Genomic DNA, 17,896 nt, shown 5'->3' with positions numbered 1-17,896 from the left:
GTGGTGGCCTGAGGGTCTCACTGTCCCAGAACTTGCCCTGCGTTTAGGAGGCAGCTTATAGAGCTCTCCTAAAGAATGCTGTGGGAGAGCAATCAAGTCATGCTGCTTGGCAAGGGTTTGCTGGCTTGGAACATGCAAGGCAGTGTGTGCAACAGTGAGGACAGTGCTTCCCAGGGAAGAGGGGACATTCATAACCATGTAAGCGGGAAATTCCCAGAGCATGCCCAAGACCAGATGCAAGTACAGAAAGGACCCAAGAGGACCCTGTGCTTTGGCACGGGGCTATTCTCTAAACTCATTTTATGGCTAAGCCCCAAGGAGAGCACTTGGTCAATCTGCAAAGAATGGAAAAAGTGTTTCCTTTTTTCCTTTTACTTCTTCTTCTTCTTTTTTTTTTTTTTTTTTAGTTCTTGGCAAGCAATGAAAGTTCTGTCATAGCACTAGCTAGATACAAGCTTAAGGAATAGATTCCTCAGAGTCTGAATTCCATAAATAACACATTAAAATATCAAAATGTCCAGCATTCAACAAAAGGTTACAAAACATACAAGGAAACAGGAAGTGACAACCCAGGAGGAGATTAAAATATTAGAAACCATCAATGACGAGGCCCAGACCTGGGACATTCTAGATAAACACTTTTAAAAAATGATCCTAAATATGCTCAAAGAGCTCAATTCTCTTTTTTGATAATCTCTTTTTTGATGAACAAAAAGAGATTATCAACAGGGGGACAGAAACCACGAAAAGGAACCAAATATAGCTCAAGACCACAGCAACAGAAATTAAAAAAGTCCCTAGATAAGTTCAACAGCAGACTGGTGCTGGCAGAAGAAATAATCAGTGAACTCGAAGATAAGAATATTGAAATCATCCAGTCTAAGGAGCAGAAAGAGGAAAGCATTAAGAAAAGTGAACAAAGCTTGAAGAACCTGTGGGACATAGCAAGCCCAGCAATATACACATTGTAGTAGGAGTCCCAGGAGAAGAAAGGAAGGAACAGAGAGACTATTAAAAGAAATAATGGAGAACCTAAGATGGCAGCTAGGTGAGACCGAGCAAAAAAACACCTCCGTGAAAAATACTAGGTAAAAATCAGAAAGTGACCCAGAGCACCACTGCCAGTGATGCACCAGCCAGACAAGGTCTGCTAAATCCACAGGGACTGTGCATTTGGTGAAACCAGGAGTCTGCATTCTGAAACAAGTGAGTGAGTTGGCTGAAAGTCGCTCAGCCGCACTGCGGTGTGGGGAAACGGTGGGCTGCCATTTGGAGACAGACTAGTTCTCTAAAAAAAAAAACACCCGGGAGCAGCTGCAGATACGATGGGGAGAGCCGCTCAGTGAAGCATGGCGGGAGCAGGCTGGGCTAACGTCTCAGTGTCTGGTGTGGAGGATACCCCTTCCCACACCTCCTTCTCATTGTCTCGGGACTAGGGGAGCAAAGGGGAGCCAAAAGGAGAAAAAAACACACCACTTGCAGCCATTTCCCCAGCGGGCGGGGGACACTCCTGCTCGGGGCCGGACCCACAGCCCAGAGCCGCGCCAAGAAAGCCAGTGTGACAGGGAATCTTTCCCACAGCACCACGCACACACCACAATATCGGCCATGGACAGTGGCCTTTAAAACACCCACGGCTGATTGTCCTGGAGCTGGGAAGGCGGAGCTGTGCATAAAGGGGGAAGTTAACGCATCCCATTCAACCATCTTTGAAGTGGGCTGGGAACACCCCTGCATGGCCCGGTGGCCCACGGCTTCCCTGGAGGCTGGCGTGCACTTGTGACGTGACGCAGCCCTCCCTCAGCAGAGGTCCTGGAAGAGCACAGCAGGGAAGGGAGGCCCACTCAGAAATCCCAGGGACTCTACATCAGTGCCAGGGACTTGTGGGTCAGTGGCAGAGAGAATCAGTGGAGAGACTGAAATGAAGGCTTAGACTCCTGCAACAGCCTTAAATCTCCGGGAACACCTGGGAGGTTTGATTATTAAAGCTGCCCTGCCTCCCTAACCATCCAGACACACGCCCCACATTCAGGGCGGACAGCACCAGCAACACACCCAAACTTAGTTCACCAATTGAACCCCACAAGAATCATTTCCCCACACACCACAAAGACAAAGTTGGGGAGAACTGACTTGAGGGGAATAGGTGACTCGCGGACGCCATCTGCTGGTTAGTTAAAGTGTATGCCACCAAGCTGTAGATATGACAAATTAGGGATCAAGTAAAGCAAATGCCAAGAGGCCAAAAACAACAGAAAATGTTAAAGCATATGATAAAACCAGACGATATGGAGAACCCAAACCAAAACACCCAAGTCAAAAGATCAGAAGACACATAGTACTTGGCACAATTAATCAAAGAACTACAGACAGGCAATGAGAGCATGGCACAGGATATTAAGGACATGAAGAAGAACATGGCACAGGATATAAAAGACATAAAGAAGACCCTAGAAGAGCATAAAGAAGAAATTGCAAGAGTCAATAAAAAAATAGAAGATCTTATGGAAATAAAAGAAACTGTAGGCCAAGTTAAAAAGACTCTGGATACTCATAATACAAGATTAGAGGAAGCTGAACAACAACTCAGCCTCCTGGAGGAACACAGAACAGAAAATGAAAGAACAAAAGAAAGAATGGGGAAAAAAATCGAAAAAAATCGAAATGGATCTCAGGGATATGATAGATAAAATAAAATGTCCAAATTTAAGACTCACTGGTGTCCCAGAAGGGAAGGAGAAGGGTAAAGGTCTAGAAAGAGTATTCAAAGAAATTGTTGGGGAAAACTTCCCAAATCTTCTACACAATATAAATACACAAAGCATAAATGCCCAGCAAACTCCAAATAGAATAAATCTAAATAAGCCCACTCCAAGACATATTCTGATCAGACTGTCAAATACGGAAGAGAAGGAGCAAGTTCTGAAAGCAGCAAGAGAAAAGCAATTCACCACATACAAAGGAAACAACATAAGACTAAGTGGTGACTACTCAGCGGCCACCATGGAGGTGAGAAGGCAGTGGCATGACATATTTAAAATTCTGAGAGAGAAAAATTTCCAACCAAGAATACTTTATCCAGCAAAACTCTCCTTCAAATTTGAGGGAGAGCTTAAATTTTTCACAGACAAACAAATGCTGAGAGATTTTGTTAATAAAAGACCTGCCCTACTTCAGATACTAAAGGAGCCCTACCGACAGAGAAACAAAGAAAGGAGAGAGAGATATAGGAAAATTTAGCAGACATATACAGAATATTACATCCCAGGTCACCGGGACACACATTCTTCTCTAGTGATCATGGATCTTTCTCCAGAATGAACCGTATACTGGGGCATAAAAACAAGCCTCAATAAATTAAAAAAAAAAATGAATTTGTTCAAAGCACATTCTCTGACCACAATGGAATACAAATAGAAGTCAATAACCATCAGAGACTTGGAGAATTCACAAACACCTGGAGGATAAAAATGAGGGGAAGATAAAAACATTCCCAGATAATCAAAAGCTGAGGAACTTCATCACCAGTAATCGCTCCTATAAGAAATGCTAAAGGGAGTTGAGCAGGCTGAAAGGAAGGGACACTAAACAATTGACTGAAACTACATGAAGAAATAAAGATTTCCAGTAAAGATCACATGGTAAATATAAATACCAATACTACTGTATTTTTGATTTGTAACTCCACTATTTACTTCCTACAGGATCTAAAATACATAAACTATAATGATAAATCAGTGGTTTGGGACTCAATGTAAAATACGTAATTTTTGACAAGAACTACATAAGGGGGGGGGAATAATGGAGTATAGGAACATAGTTTATGTGTCGTATTGAAGTTAAGTTGGTATCAAAGAAAAACAAGATTGTTATAGATTTAAGAGGTTAAATTTAAGCCCCCCAGTAAACACAAAGAAAGCATCAGAGAATATGACCATAGAGATGAACAGTGGAGTAAGGGTTATGCGAAATGGGGGAAGGGGCAATGGGGAGTTAAGAAATGTGTGTAGGGTTTCTGTTTGGGGTGAAGGGAAACTTCTAGAAATGGATGGTGGGAAGGTGATAGCATTGCAACATTCTAAATGTGATTAATCCCACTAATGGAATGCTAGGGAGGGGGTGGAATTGGAAGATTTAGGTTATATATATGTTTCCACAATTAAAAATTTAAAAAAAGTCTAAATAGATGACAATTAAATGCCAAGGATGATCCTGGATGGGATCTGAGGATGGAGGAGAGGAGGCTCAAAGGGACACAGATGGGACACACACACACACACAGACACACACACACACACACACAAAGGAAGTATAGAATGTAAGCTTTGTATCAATATTGAATTTCTTGGACTTCTTAGCTGCACTTAATGGGACTGCATAAAAGAATGTTCTAGTCCATGGGAAAGGTATATGTGAATTATATTGTTTGTTCAAAGATACGCGCAGCTTGCTCTCATATGTTCAGAGGGCAGAGCAATAGATGATGGATGATAGATAGGGAGGGAGGGAGGGAGAGAGGGAGGGAAAGAAAGAAATGGTGGTGTGACAGGATGCTAAAGGTGGTGGATCGGGGTATCGGGGGAGGGGGTCGGGGCATGATGGAGTTCTATGTATGGGGTTTGTGCTGTTTTTGCAACTGTTCCTTTAAGATTAAATTTGTTTCAAAATAAAATCTATTAAATTAAAAAAAAAACATTTTGGGGACAGTGAAAGAAATTCAAATATCAATGGAGTACAAGGTAACACCAGGGAATTATCATTCATTTTCTTAGTACTGATAATAACATTGTGGATATGTAGAAAAATAGCCTTATTTTTGGAGAAGCACACTGAAGTATTTAGGGATAAATTGTCTTGATCTCTGTAATTTACTTTGAGTGATCCTGCCAAACTACTTTGAGATAGCAATATACATATTTTTGCCATATTTTAAAATTTGGAAAAATGACAATTATTGGATTTAGTGCGGGTTGCTGGTGCTGAGTTCCGACTTGGCGGGCAGGGGCCAGGGAACCTGGTCAGCCCCTGGGGGAGGCGATGGGCATGGGCAGTAATACCCTCCACAGCCCCCCGGGCCTGAGAAAGTGGAGCCGGCTACAGGCCCCATTTCCCTCACCCAAAATACAACCGTTAGAGGAAGCTTGCCGGAGAAAACCGCCCCCCTTATCTTGCCCACACACTCCCCGTTGCCAGAGCAACTCCCGCCCCTTTTCTAACGACCTCCGCGCCCTCTCAGAACCAATCCTAGCCTTTATCCCCTCAGCATTGCCATGTAAGGACCCCACACCCCTAACACCAACCCCGCCCTCTATGCCAGCCTATATAACTTGTGCTCACCCCTGAATAAACGCTTTTGGTTCAACCCTCCTGAAGAGAGATTGTCTCGCGTCCCTCTCTCGCCGCCCTCCACACCTTGCACGCCTCCGCCGGGGACTCGGCCAAGTCCCCCGCCTCACCCTCGCCTCCGGGAAGAGCTGCCGCCGGTACCCCTCAAGCAACCCTGAGCGCAGAGGGTTCCGTGGGTGCCCGCCCTTAGCTGCGACCGCAACTGGTGCCGCGTGTGAGGCGCATCTACTCGTCCCCTCTCCACACAACGGTCCAGCAAATCGCCCGCTCGCCCGGACGCCTCTCCATCTCCCCTTCTCCTCGCCTGCAAGGTAAGGGCCGCCTCTCCCTCGCCGCTCCACGCCCGGAGCCGCCTCTCCCTTCCCGAATTATCCCGGCTACAAATACTGTTGCCCCCGACTACCTCTCGTCTTCTCTCTCTATGACCCCCATTCCTCCTAACACTCTCCCTCTACCCCTTCATTACCTTGGTGTGGTCCTCTGTGTCTTCGTTTCTCTGTTCGGCGCGGTGTGCCTCGCCGTGACCGCCCCCCCAGACTGTTCCCGTTACCAGAGAGTCCTGCTTTCTGTTCTCGTCGTCTTCTTCGGCCTCGCGGCCATGGTTTACCTCATTCTCCTTGCTCGGTAGACGACCCCCCCCCCCTTTCCCCTCCGCTATGGGTAATCGTCTATCCCCACGCCAAGCGCCTCAGCTCCAGCGATGACGTCAGCCCTGAGCCGGGCCGGAAACCACATGCGCTTTACCCCGCCCTTCCACAGGGCGGAGCTGGCCCGCCATCTTACGCCTTAGCTACGCCCACCACGCCGCCATCTTGCGACACTTGGGGCCTCCCGCTTCCGCTTCCCCCTTCGGCGGACTCTTGGATTGCGCCACCGCAACCCACTCCCACCCCCACTCGCAACCTGCCTCCCCCTCCCCCTTAGAGCCGCTGCCGGCAGCTGCCGCCGCCCCTCCCGCCCCGCCGGCAAACAACCCCTGGCTGCCTTCTACACCTCAAGGCAACCCTTAGGACAGCGCTGCCCCTGCCCCCACTCCCGTGCCAGGCCCTCTGCAAGCGCGTCCTCCTTTCCCTCGCGCTTTTCGCTGCTTTCCCCTTAACGTTACCCCACCACCCCAACCTTTTCTGCCCCCCTCTCGTTACTCCTCTCCCCTCCTCGGCCTTATCCAAGCGGCCTTCGCCTCAGTAAATTCCTCCAACCCCAATCTTACCTCCTCTTGTTGGCTTTGCCTCTCCACTTCCTCCCCCCTGTATGAGCCAGTTGCCTCCAACCTCTCCTTTTCAGAAAACACAGAGGACAGCCCCTCGGAATGCAATTGGAATACCTCTGCCGTCCCCCTAACCTTTCATTCAGTCTCCTTTACAGGAAAGTGCATCCGCCCTCGCTCAAGTAACTCTTCCAACCTCACAGCCTGTGCCAGCTACTCATCTCCCAGCAGCTCTGCCAAATTTCTCATTCCTCATAACTCCTCCCAATGGCTCTGCTCCTCTACAGGGCTTACCCCCTGCCTTAACGTGCAAACCCTCAATACAACTCATGAAACTTGCCTCCTAATTGTCCTTATCCCTAGGGTCCTATACCACAGCAAGGAAGACTTCTTCCTCCGCCTGGAAACAACTGCAGCTCCTGCCCCTCTGCAAAAGCGAGAACCCATCACCGTCCTCACGATTGCCTCCCTCTTAGGTCTTGCAGGCGCTGGCACCGGAGTCGCTGCGCTAGCCAGTCAAGGCTCTGCCCTAACTCACCTCCGGGCGGCTGTTGACGAGGACATTCGTCACCTACAAGACGCTATTTCCCATCTTAAAAATTCTGTTAACTCCCTCTCTGAGGTCGTGCTCCAAAACCGCCGAGGTCTCGACCTTCTCCTCCTCAAAGAAGGAGGCCTTTGCGCCGCCCTAGGAGAAGAGTGCTGTGTATATGCCAATTCCACAGGTCTCGCCGAAGACAGCCTAAAGAAGTTCTGAGAGGGACTAGAACAACGCAAAAGGGACCGTGAAGCCACCAACTATTGGTCCCACATCTTTACCCCCCTCCTCCCATACCTCCTCCCTCTCCTCGGCCCCCTACTAATGATTATTCTAGCTCTCGCCCTAGGGCCCTGTGTTATCCGCAGACTTGTCCAACTTGCTAAAAGCCAGGCCAATGCTGTCTGCTCATCATTTGTGCAAGTCCAGTATCAACAACTTGCCTCTACTGAAGAAGCTAGCCCTCCGCAGCGTCACCACCCTCGTCCATCCCGCAAGCAGCGAGGCCCCTCTCGAGCGCCCAGGCGCCACACCAACGTCAAGCTCCAGCCTCTCTGAGCAGCCGTCAGCCCTTTTCCCCTCCCCGGCCTCCCCTTTCCCTCATCCCTTGGCGGATCTCTCCTGTGAGCTTCTTCTTCTAATTAGAAAAGAAGGGGGAATTGCGGGTTGCTGGTGCTGAGTTCCGACTTGGCGGGCCGGGGCCAGGGAACCTGGCCAGCCCCTGGGGAGGGTAGTGGGCACGGGCAGTAATACCCTCCACAGCCCCCCGGGCCTGAGAAAGTGGAGCCGGCCACAGGCCCCATCTCCCCCACCCAAAATACAACCGTTAAGGATAGCTTGCCAGAGAAAACCTCCCCCCTTATCTTGCCCGCCACCCCCGTTGCCAGAGCAACTCCCGCCACCGCCAGTGCGCGTACACCGTTGCCAGAGCAACTCTCGCCCCTTTTTCAAACAACCTCCGCGCCCTCTCAGAACCAATCCTAGCCTTTATCCCCTCAGCATTGCCATGTAAGGACCCCACACCCCTAATACCGACCCCGCCCTCTATGCCACCATATATAACTTGTGCTCACCCCTGAATAAAGGCTTTTTTCTACTACCCTGAAAAGAGAGTGTCTTGCGTCCCTCTCTCACCGCCCTCCACACCTTGCACGCCTCCGCCGGGGACTCGGCCAAGCCCCCCGCCTCACCTTCACCTCCGGGAAGAGCTGCCGCCGGTACCCCTTAAGCAACCCTGAGCGCAGAGGGTTCCGTGGGTGCCCGCCCCTAGCTGCGACCGCAATTTAGGGGGTGGTCATATGGGTTTTCTATACACTATTATTCCTACTATTTTAAAAGTTTCATAATAAAAAGTTTAAAAAGTAAAAAAAATAAAATAAATAAAAATAAATAAAAGAAATAATGGCTGAACTTTTCCAAACTTGATGAAAACTTCCTAAATGTAATAAAATCCAAGAAGCCCAACAAACCCCAAAAAGGATAAACCCAAACAGATACACATGCACAGCATATTACAACCAAACTGTTGAATGCAAAAGCTAAAACGAGAATTCTGAAAGCCACAAAAAAGAAGCAACATATCACATACAAGGGAGGCTCAATAAGTTTAAGTGTGATACCTCATCAAAAACCATACAGGTAAGAAGGTGGTGGGATGACATATTTAAAGTGCTGAAAGCAAAAAAAATCACCAACCAAGAATTCCATAATTGGCAAAACTGTCTTTCAAAAACAAGGAAAAGGTTAAAGCATTCCCAGATAAGAAAAAGCTGAGGGATTCATCACCACCAGATCAGTCCTATAAGACATGCTAGACAGGATTGTGCAGTTGAAAGGAAAGGACAATAGACAATAGATCAAAGCCACATGAAGAAACAAAGCTTTCTAGTGAGGAGAAAGACTCAAAGGGACATACGAAAAATTTGGAAGATCAAATAGACATAAAAGGAGGTAGCCAAAAAGGAAAAGAGACACAAAAAAGATATGACATATAAAAACCAAAGGACAAAATGGCTGAACCAAGTTCTACCTTTACAGTAATAATGAGTGCTAATGGGTTAAACTTCCCAATCAAGACACAGATTGGCAGAATGGATAAGAAAGCATGACCAACTATACGTTGTTTACAACAGACTCACCTTAGACCCAAACACACAAATAGGTGGAAAGTAAAAGGTTGGAAAAAGATATTCCATGCAAATAGTAACCAAAAAACATCTGGGGCAGCTATACTAATATCAAACAAAATGAACTTTATGTCAAAAGCTGTTATAAGAGGCAAAGAAGGATACTTTATATTAATAAAGGTGAAATCTACCAAGAAGAAATAACAATCATAAACAGTTATGCATCTAACCAGGGTACCCCAAAATGCATGAGGCAAACACTGGCAAAACTTAAGGGAGTAACTGACATCTCTACAATAATATTTGGAGACTTCAATACACCACTCTCATCAAAAGGTAGAATATCTAGACAGAGGATCAATAAGGAAACAGAGAACTTGAAAAACATGATAAATGAACTAGACCTAACAGACATATACAGAATACTGTACTCCAAAAGAGCAGAATATACATTCTTCTCAACTGTACATGGATCATTCTCCAGGATAGACCACATATTGGGTCACAAAGCAGGTCTCAATAAATTTCAAAAGATTGAAATTATACAGAGTATCTTCTCTGACCATAAGGAAGCCAGAAATCAATATTAGCCGGAGAACTAGAAAATTTACAAATACATGGAAGCTAAAGAACACTCTTTTAAAGAATCAGTGGGCTGAAGAAGAAATTGAAAGAGAAAGCAGTAAATATCTTGAGACAAATGATGAGGACACAACATATCAAACTTATGGGATGCAGCACAGACAGTGCTGAGAGGGAAACTTATAGCCCTAAGCACATTAAAAAAGAAGAAAAATTTTAAATCCAAGACCCAACTGCACACCTTGAGAAACAAGAAAAAGAATAGCAAACTAACCCAAAGTAAGCAGAGGGAAACAAATATTAGAGCAGAAATAAATGAAATCGAGAATAATAAAACAGTAGAGAGAATAACAAAACCAAAAGTTGGTTCTTTGAGAAGATCAATAAATTGACATGCCCTTAGCTAGACAGGCAAAGAAAAAAAGACAGAAGATACAAATATATAAAATCAGAATTATCAAATTTATCTGAAAGGATAAGGAGCTAAAACATCTTGAAAAAGAAGAATGAAGTTGGAGGATTCACTCTTCCCAACTTCAAAGCATATTCAAAGTTACAGTGGTCAAAACAGCATGGTACTGGCATAAGGATAGATATACTGACCAATGGAATCAAATTGAGAGTTCAGAATTAGCAAGGCTGTCAAGTCTATTCAACCGGGACACCTTCAACAAATGGTGTTGGGAGAACTGGGCATCTACGAATACAAGAATGAAAGAGGACCCCATCTCACACCATACACAAAAATTAACACAAAATGGACCAAAGACTTAAATATGAGAAACAGGACTACAACACTCCTAGAAGAAAATGTGTGGAAGCATCTTCAGGATCTTGTGTTAGGCAATGGTTTCTTAGAGTTTACACCCAAAGCACAATTAATGAAAGAAAAAAAATAGATAAATGGGAATCATTTATCATCAAATTATCAAAATTATCATCAAAATTAACATTTGTTCATCAAAGGACTTTGTCATAAGACAACCTACTCAATGGGAGAAAAGTTTTGGAAACTATATATCTAATCAGTGTTAAATATCCAGAACATATAAAGAAATCCTACATACAACTCAACAATAAAAAGACAAACAACCCAGTTAAAAACTGGGCAAAAGACTTGAACAGACATTTCTCCAAGGAGGATATACAATGGCTAAAAAGCACATGAAAAGATGCTCAATATCACTAGCTATTAGGAAATGCAAATCAAAACCACAGTGAGATATTGTTTCACACCCACTAAAATGGCCACTATTAAAACAGAAAACTGTAAGTGTTGGAGAGGATGTGGAGAAATATGAACCCTCATTCATTGCTGGTGGGAATGTAAAATGGTGCAGCTTCTGTGCAAGACAGTTTGGTGGTTCCCAAGGAAGCTAAGTGTGGAATTACCATACGACCCGACAATCCCGCTACTCGGTACACACCCAGAATTGAAAGCAGGGACTGGAACAGATATTTGCACACCAATGCTCATAGTGACATTATTCACAATTGACAAAAGAATGAGGCAACCTAAGTGTCCATCAACTGATGAATGGATAGACAAAATGTGGTATATACACAAAATGGAATACTATTCAGCTGTAAAAAGGAATAAAGTCCTGATGCATGCGACAACATGGTTGAAACTTGAGGACATTATTCTGAGTGAAGTAAGCCAGATACTAAAGGACAAATATTGTATGATCTCACTGATATGAACTACTTACAAGCAAACTCATAGAGTTGGGATCTAGAGTATTGGTTACCCAAGGATAGACTGGAATTAAGAGAATGGGGAGTTGATGCTTAATTTGTACAGAATTTCTATCTAGGTTGAATAGAATTTTGGATACAGATGGTGGTGATGGAAGCAAAATACTGTGAGTACAATTAACAGCACTGAACTGTGTAGGTGAATGTGGTTAAAAGGGGGAAATTTTAAGTTGTAATAGAATAAAAATTTAAAGATAAAACATAGAACTGTATACTACATTGAACCATAATGTAGATGATGGACTATTCTTAATAGTACAAGAATGTTCTTTCATGAATTATAACAAATGCACAACACTAATACAAGATGTTAATAATAGAGTGGTACACACACAAAAAATACACCTAATGTAAACCATGAAAAAAAAAAAGAAATGCCCAGGTCAGAAAGCAAAATCAAAAATGAAAACAAACAAGAAAGGGACAAAAAAAAAACAGGAATGCAAGCAATCAACTCCAGAAGAAAGTAGTAGCTACATGTGTGGTTAAGAAGTAAGGGGACCAACTTAAGAAGGAAGTTTCATTTTTTTTTTAATAAAACCTCATTGGAACCTTCCTGAAAGAGTAAGGAAACAATGCAAAGCAAAATGAGTCACCTAATCCCATATTTTAGTTTTCTAAGCTGCTGAAAGCAGATACCATGAAATGGGCTGGCTTTGAACAATGGGAATTCATTAGCTTAGTTTTGAGGCTGAGAAAAAAAGTCAAAATCAAGGCATCATCAGGCTGTGTTTTATTCCCAAAGACCAGCTGCCGGCGAGCCTGGGCTCCTCTGCCACATGGCAAGGCACGTGGTGGTATCTGCTGGTCTCTCCCTTCTCTTCCGGGTTTCGTTGCTTTCAGCTTCTTGTATTCATTCCCCTTTTAAAGGACTCCAGCAAGAGGGTTAAGAGCCCTCCTGAATGAGGTGGGTCACACCTTAACAGAAGTAGCCTCATCTCAAGGTTCTACTTACAATGGTCCACACCCACAGGAATAGATTACATTTAAGAACATGTGTTTCTGGGGTACACACAGCTTCAAAACACCACACCCCACTATTGAAGAAAAAAGATACAGCAGAAAGAAATGATACCTAAGGCTTGAAACTTTCAAAAGCTACCAAAAGTGTCAGGAGGAGCAAGAAGACAGACCCAATCTTCAGGAATATCAATGGTACCTCCAGTTGAGGAATCTGATGAGGATGATCCTCCAAAGGCACCAAATGTGGGCATGAGGGAGAAAACCAAGTTCTTCAGGGCCCTGGATAATTTTTAAGAGTGTGAAGGAGTCTGAGACCAATAGCTTGAGAACCAGAACTCTGCACTGACAGCCCAGGGGGCCGCTGGGGTACCCTCCTGTCTTGTGGCCTTGCATGTTGTGTTCCCCTTTTTATTTCCAGCACTTCGCCACTCCTGGCACATCGGAAGAACTCACCAAGGCGCAGCACGACTCTCCGTCCTTGTCTGATGCTCACAGGGCCTCCAGCTGGGTTCTACTTGATCCTTTCTCACTTTCTAGTGATCCCAGGATCACAGGGTGTGTCTTAGAGACCCCTGGACCTCACTCGCCACAGGGCTCCTTGAATAACGTCTTCATTCATTCAACAAACAGGCCATAGTGCAGACACCGTTCCAGGGCCCAGGGATAGAGCAGTGAACCAAACACGCTTGGTCACCCCACTAGGATGCCTATTATTTAAAAAAAAAAAAAAACAGAAAATAACAAGTGTCACAGAGGATGTGGCTAAATTAGCACCTTCATGCATTGTTGGTGGCCATGTAAAATGGTGTAGCTACTGAGAAAAACAGTTTGGAGGTTCCTCAGAAAGTTAAACATAGAATAACCATATGATCCCGCAACTCTACTTCTAGGTATATACCAAAAATAATTGAAAACAGGGACTCAGGACAGAAACGTGCACACCAGTGTTCACAGCAGTATTATTCACAATTGCCAAACAGTGGAAGCAACCAAGTGTTCATCAACAGATGAATGGAAAGTGGAGTTTTGCTAAGGGACTGACATGATCAGAGCTTGTTTGTAATGGATGGATTAGTGGCATCCAGGATGGGAGGCAAGAAAATCAATTAGGAGCGGTCCCCAGGGGAGCGGGGAGAGGACTGCAGGAGGGGTGGTTCAAGGTGCAAACACTTTCCACAAACCAAGCCCAGACTGCTTAGCACGGACTGCAAGCCCTTCTGTGACCTGTTTCCTCCGGACCTCTCTGAATCACTTCCTTACTGACGCCCACCTCTGAACCCTGGGTTCCAGCCATTCCAAACCATCTGCAGGCCTCCGAGCACCGCAAACTTTATCAGAGGCTCATTCTGCCGGGAACGCTCCTTCCTTCCAGTCCACATGGATCTCAGCAGGTTCAATCTAAGTATCGTGTCTTCTACGAAGCCTTTAAGTCACTCAGGTGGAGTAATTCCTGCAAACACAGCACCTACAGGCGTTAGGGTTCTTATCTGCTTGTTGCCTCCTATTAAACTCTAAGCCAATGGTTCTCAGCAGAAGAGATACACCCTCTGGAGCAGCATTTTGGAAATGTAAAGGGCACTTTTGGTTGTCACAGGGATTGGGGTGGGAGGAGAGAGGAGCTCTTCATACACTTGGGGGGCAGGGCCAGGAGTGCTGGACATCTTGGAAAATGTGGCCAGCCCCATACAAAAGAGAACCCTGTGCATCTTTTCAATATTCCTCTGGCCTTTCAGGTAAGTGGAAACTTGTTCATAATTATCTAAGACTTTACGAAAAGTATTTTTGCATGGCGTAAATATTCACAGCAATACAAATAAGTAAATCAAGGAAAGAATGTACTTTGTTTTGTTCAGAAGTATACACAGAGTTGTTCCCCGTTTTGGAAGTTCACATCACCAGTGTCAGCACTGCGGGTGGCACCTGGGTCACAACACATCACACCCACAGCTGTCTGCATTTGTAGCTGTAGCCTTCATGGTAACTCTAAGTAAATGTACACATATACACAGCTCTTATTTCAAAATTTAAAATGTGTGCAAATATTCAGTTAATTACATTATGACAGTTTGAATGTATTGTGTCCCCCAAAACACCATTATCTTTGATGCAACCTTGTGTGGGCAGATGTATTAGTGTTGATTAGATCATAATTCTTTGAGTGTTTCCATGGAGATGCGCCCCACCCAACTGTAGGTGATAACTCTGATTGGATAGTTTCCATGGAGGTGTGGCCCCGCCCATTCTGCATGGGCCTTGATTAGTTTACTGGAGCACTATATGAGCTCAGACAGAAGGAGTGAGCTTGCTACAGCCAAGAGGGACACTTTGAAGAACGCACAGGAGCTGAGAGAGGAGCTGCAACTTACAGAGCAACATTTTGGAGAAGGCCTTTGAAAGCAAACTTGTGCTCCAGAGAAGCTAAGAGAGGACAAATGCCCCAAGAGAAACTAAGAGTGACATTTCTGAGGAGCTGCTGCCTAAAGAGGAACATCGTGGGAGAAAGTCATTTTGAAACCAGAACTCCGGAGCAGACACCAGCCATGTGCCTTCCCAGCTAATGGGGGTTTTCCAGATGCCACTGGCCATTCTTCTGTGAAGGTACCTGTCTTAGTTTGCTAATGCTGGAGAATGCAAAACACCAGAGATGAATAGGCTTTTATAAAATGGGGATTTATTTCACTACACAATTACAGTCTTAAGGCCACAAAGCATCCAAGGTAACACATCAGCAATCGGGTACCCTCACCGGAGGATGGCCAATGGCCTCCGGAAAACCTCTGTTAGCTAGGAAGGCAGCTGGCATCTGCTCCAAAGCTCCGGCCTCAAAACGGCTTTCTCCCAGGACGTTCCTCTCCAGCAAGCTTGCTTCTCTTCAAAACATCACTCCCAGCTGCACTCTCTTTCCTCTCTTTGAGTCAGCTCATTTATATAGCTCCACCGACCAAGGCCCACCCCGAATGGGTGGGGCCACGCCTCCATGGGAACATCTCATCAAAATTATTGCCCACAGCTGGGTGGGGCACATTCCAAGCAAATCCAACCAGCACCAAAACGCCTGCCCCACACAAAACCACAAAGATAATGGCATTTGGGGGACACAATACACTCAAACCGGCACAGTACCCTATGACTGGTATGTTATCTTGGATACTTTATGGCCTTAAGACTGTAACTGTGTAACCAAATAAACCCCTTCTTATAAAAGTCAATCCATTTCTGGTGTTTTGTATTCGGGCAGCATTAGCAAACTGGAATATACGTTAAGTTGGGTTTTAAGCTCTTTGCACGAACGGACAGTTGGCAATGTGCCTGCTCTGCGGAGACATTTTTCCTAATTAAGCCATGAACCCATAGAGACTGAACACTTCAAAAAGGAATATGTAGGTGAAATTGGCAAAGATAGTTCATATTTCCAACGTTTAAAGAAAACTGAAAACTGCCATGTGTCACTGCAGTGTTTGAAAAACATTCTACTCAGAGTGAGGTCTCACTGTTTCTTACAGAACAACAAAAATGATCATGAAGAAGGATAAGCCACTGAATATTCAAGATAAATTAATCTTATCTGCTCTGTGAGAGGTTACTACAAAGATGATGAAAATAAATCCAAATTAAATAATTTTCTCTATTTCATTGAACACTACTGCTTTAAGAAGACATTGTCAAGTGGCAAAAGATGTTGAAACCACCTGCATAATGCAAATAAATCATTATTACAAGTGGATGAACACATCCTCCACAATCATGAAGCTTTACTGTGTGCATATGTAGTTTGCATGGACAACAAAAGTTGTAGAGAAAATAAGTTTTCAAAACTGCTTGACAATGAACACAAAAGAATTGTCAAAATGTCTTAAAATCACTTGAAAAAAAATCCCTTTTCCTACAGCATTGCTTGCTCAACTGATGGAGCACTAGAACTGAAAGTTTAAAGCCAGTTTTAAAAAAGAAGCACCAGGTGTGTTTTTAAAGGTTTATAAAGTAATTTTATTGTTCATCAGCATCATTAAAATAACCAATAATCTTGGAGAAAGAGCCTTCAGATCAATAAATATTTAAAAATAACCCCTTCAACCATAAATTATTCATAATCTATCAAGTGTCAATCAAGAAGAGTTTGAATGCCTTGTCCAACCCACAGAAATAAGATGATTCTCCAAGGGAATTTTAAAATAAGATTTGGCTCACTAAATGGGCCTTTACAGAATTTTTTATATAATTGATGAAAATATAAATATCAAACTTGAAAAATTGCAAAATGAGGAGGTGTATCTTTCAAACATATTTGAAAAGGTCCTTCTTATAGATTCAATTTATAATTATTTATTTTAATTTATATTTTGTATATTATTATGCGTATTTTCATATATACAGAAAAGTTAAAAAAATAGAAAAATAAACACCCATATACACTCACCTAGACTCAGCAATTGTAAGCATTTTGCCATAATTGCTTCTTATTTATATGCATATTTTGACTGACACAATTCAAAGGAAAATGCAGATATCATGCTCCTTCACCCCTACATTCTTAAGCACAAATCTCCTAAAAATAAGGGCGGTCTTTTAATAACCACAATGTCATTATCACACCCAAAAAAATTAGAATAATTATCTAATGTCATCCAATACTCATTCCATCTTCTAATGTCTCCAATTGTACCCCAAATGCCTTTTATAATTGTGTTTGTTGTTGTTATTTTTGTTTTTAACTAGGATCCAATCAAGATCTATGCAGTGAATTTGTTACGGCTGTTTAGACTATTTTGATCTACAAAATTTCTTTACTTTATCTTTTTGTTTTTTTAATAACACTGATGTTTTTCTACCAAGCCAGTTGTCTTTTGGAATTTCATGTGTTGGATTTTTCTGATTGTTTCCTCATGGTATCATTTTATTTATGCCCCCCTCCCCTATAAACAGGAAATTAGTTCTGTAGGTTTAATTAGATTCACGTTACACATTTTTGGCAAGAATACATCATATGTGATGCTTAGATTTCACACTGCCTCACATCAGGAGGAATAAGGAGGGGACAGACAGATCCCTCCATTGTAGAGGAGCATCTACAGTGCCCTCTCTGGAGGGTTGCTGAATGAGGTCCTTCTTAAACGTTAAGGAAAGAGGGAGCAATCTCATTATAGTAAAGGAAATTATCATGGTCTTATAAACAAAAACATAACATTTGAAAATAACCTTGCTCACTGAGAATTTTTACAGTTTCCACCTTTCAGTAGATCAATCGATCTAATACAAGGATAGATTAAAAGATACTGTCTCAGAAATATATCACTCTCATTTGGATGCTATGATGATTAGATTTAAAGCCCAGTTAAAATTTTACAATACCAGATTGGGTGGTTTTACAGAGGCGGA

This window comes from Choloepus didactylus, chromosome 12 (assembly GCF_015220235.1).
Source record: "Choloepus didactylus isolate mChoDid1 chromosome 12, mChoDid1.pri, whole genome shotgun sequence".
Lineage (NCBI taxonomy): Eukaryota > Metazoa > Chordata > Mammalia > Pilosa > Megalonychidae > Choloepus > Choloepus didactylus.
Note: the sequence above shows the minus strand (reverse complement) of the source record.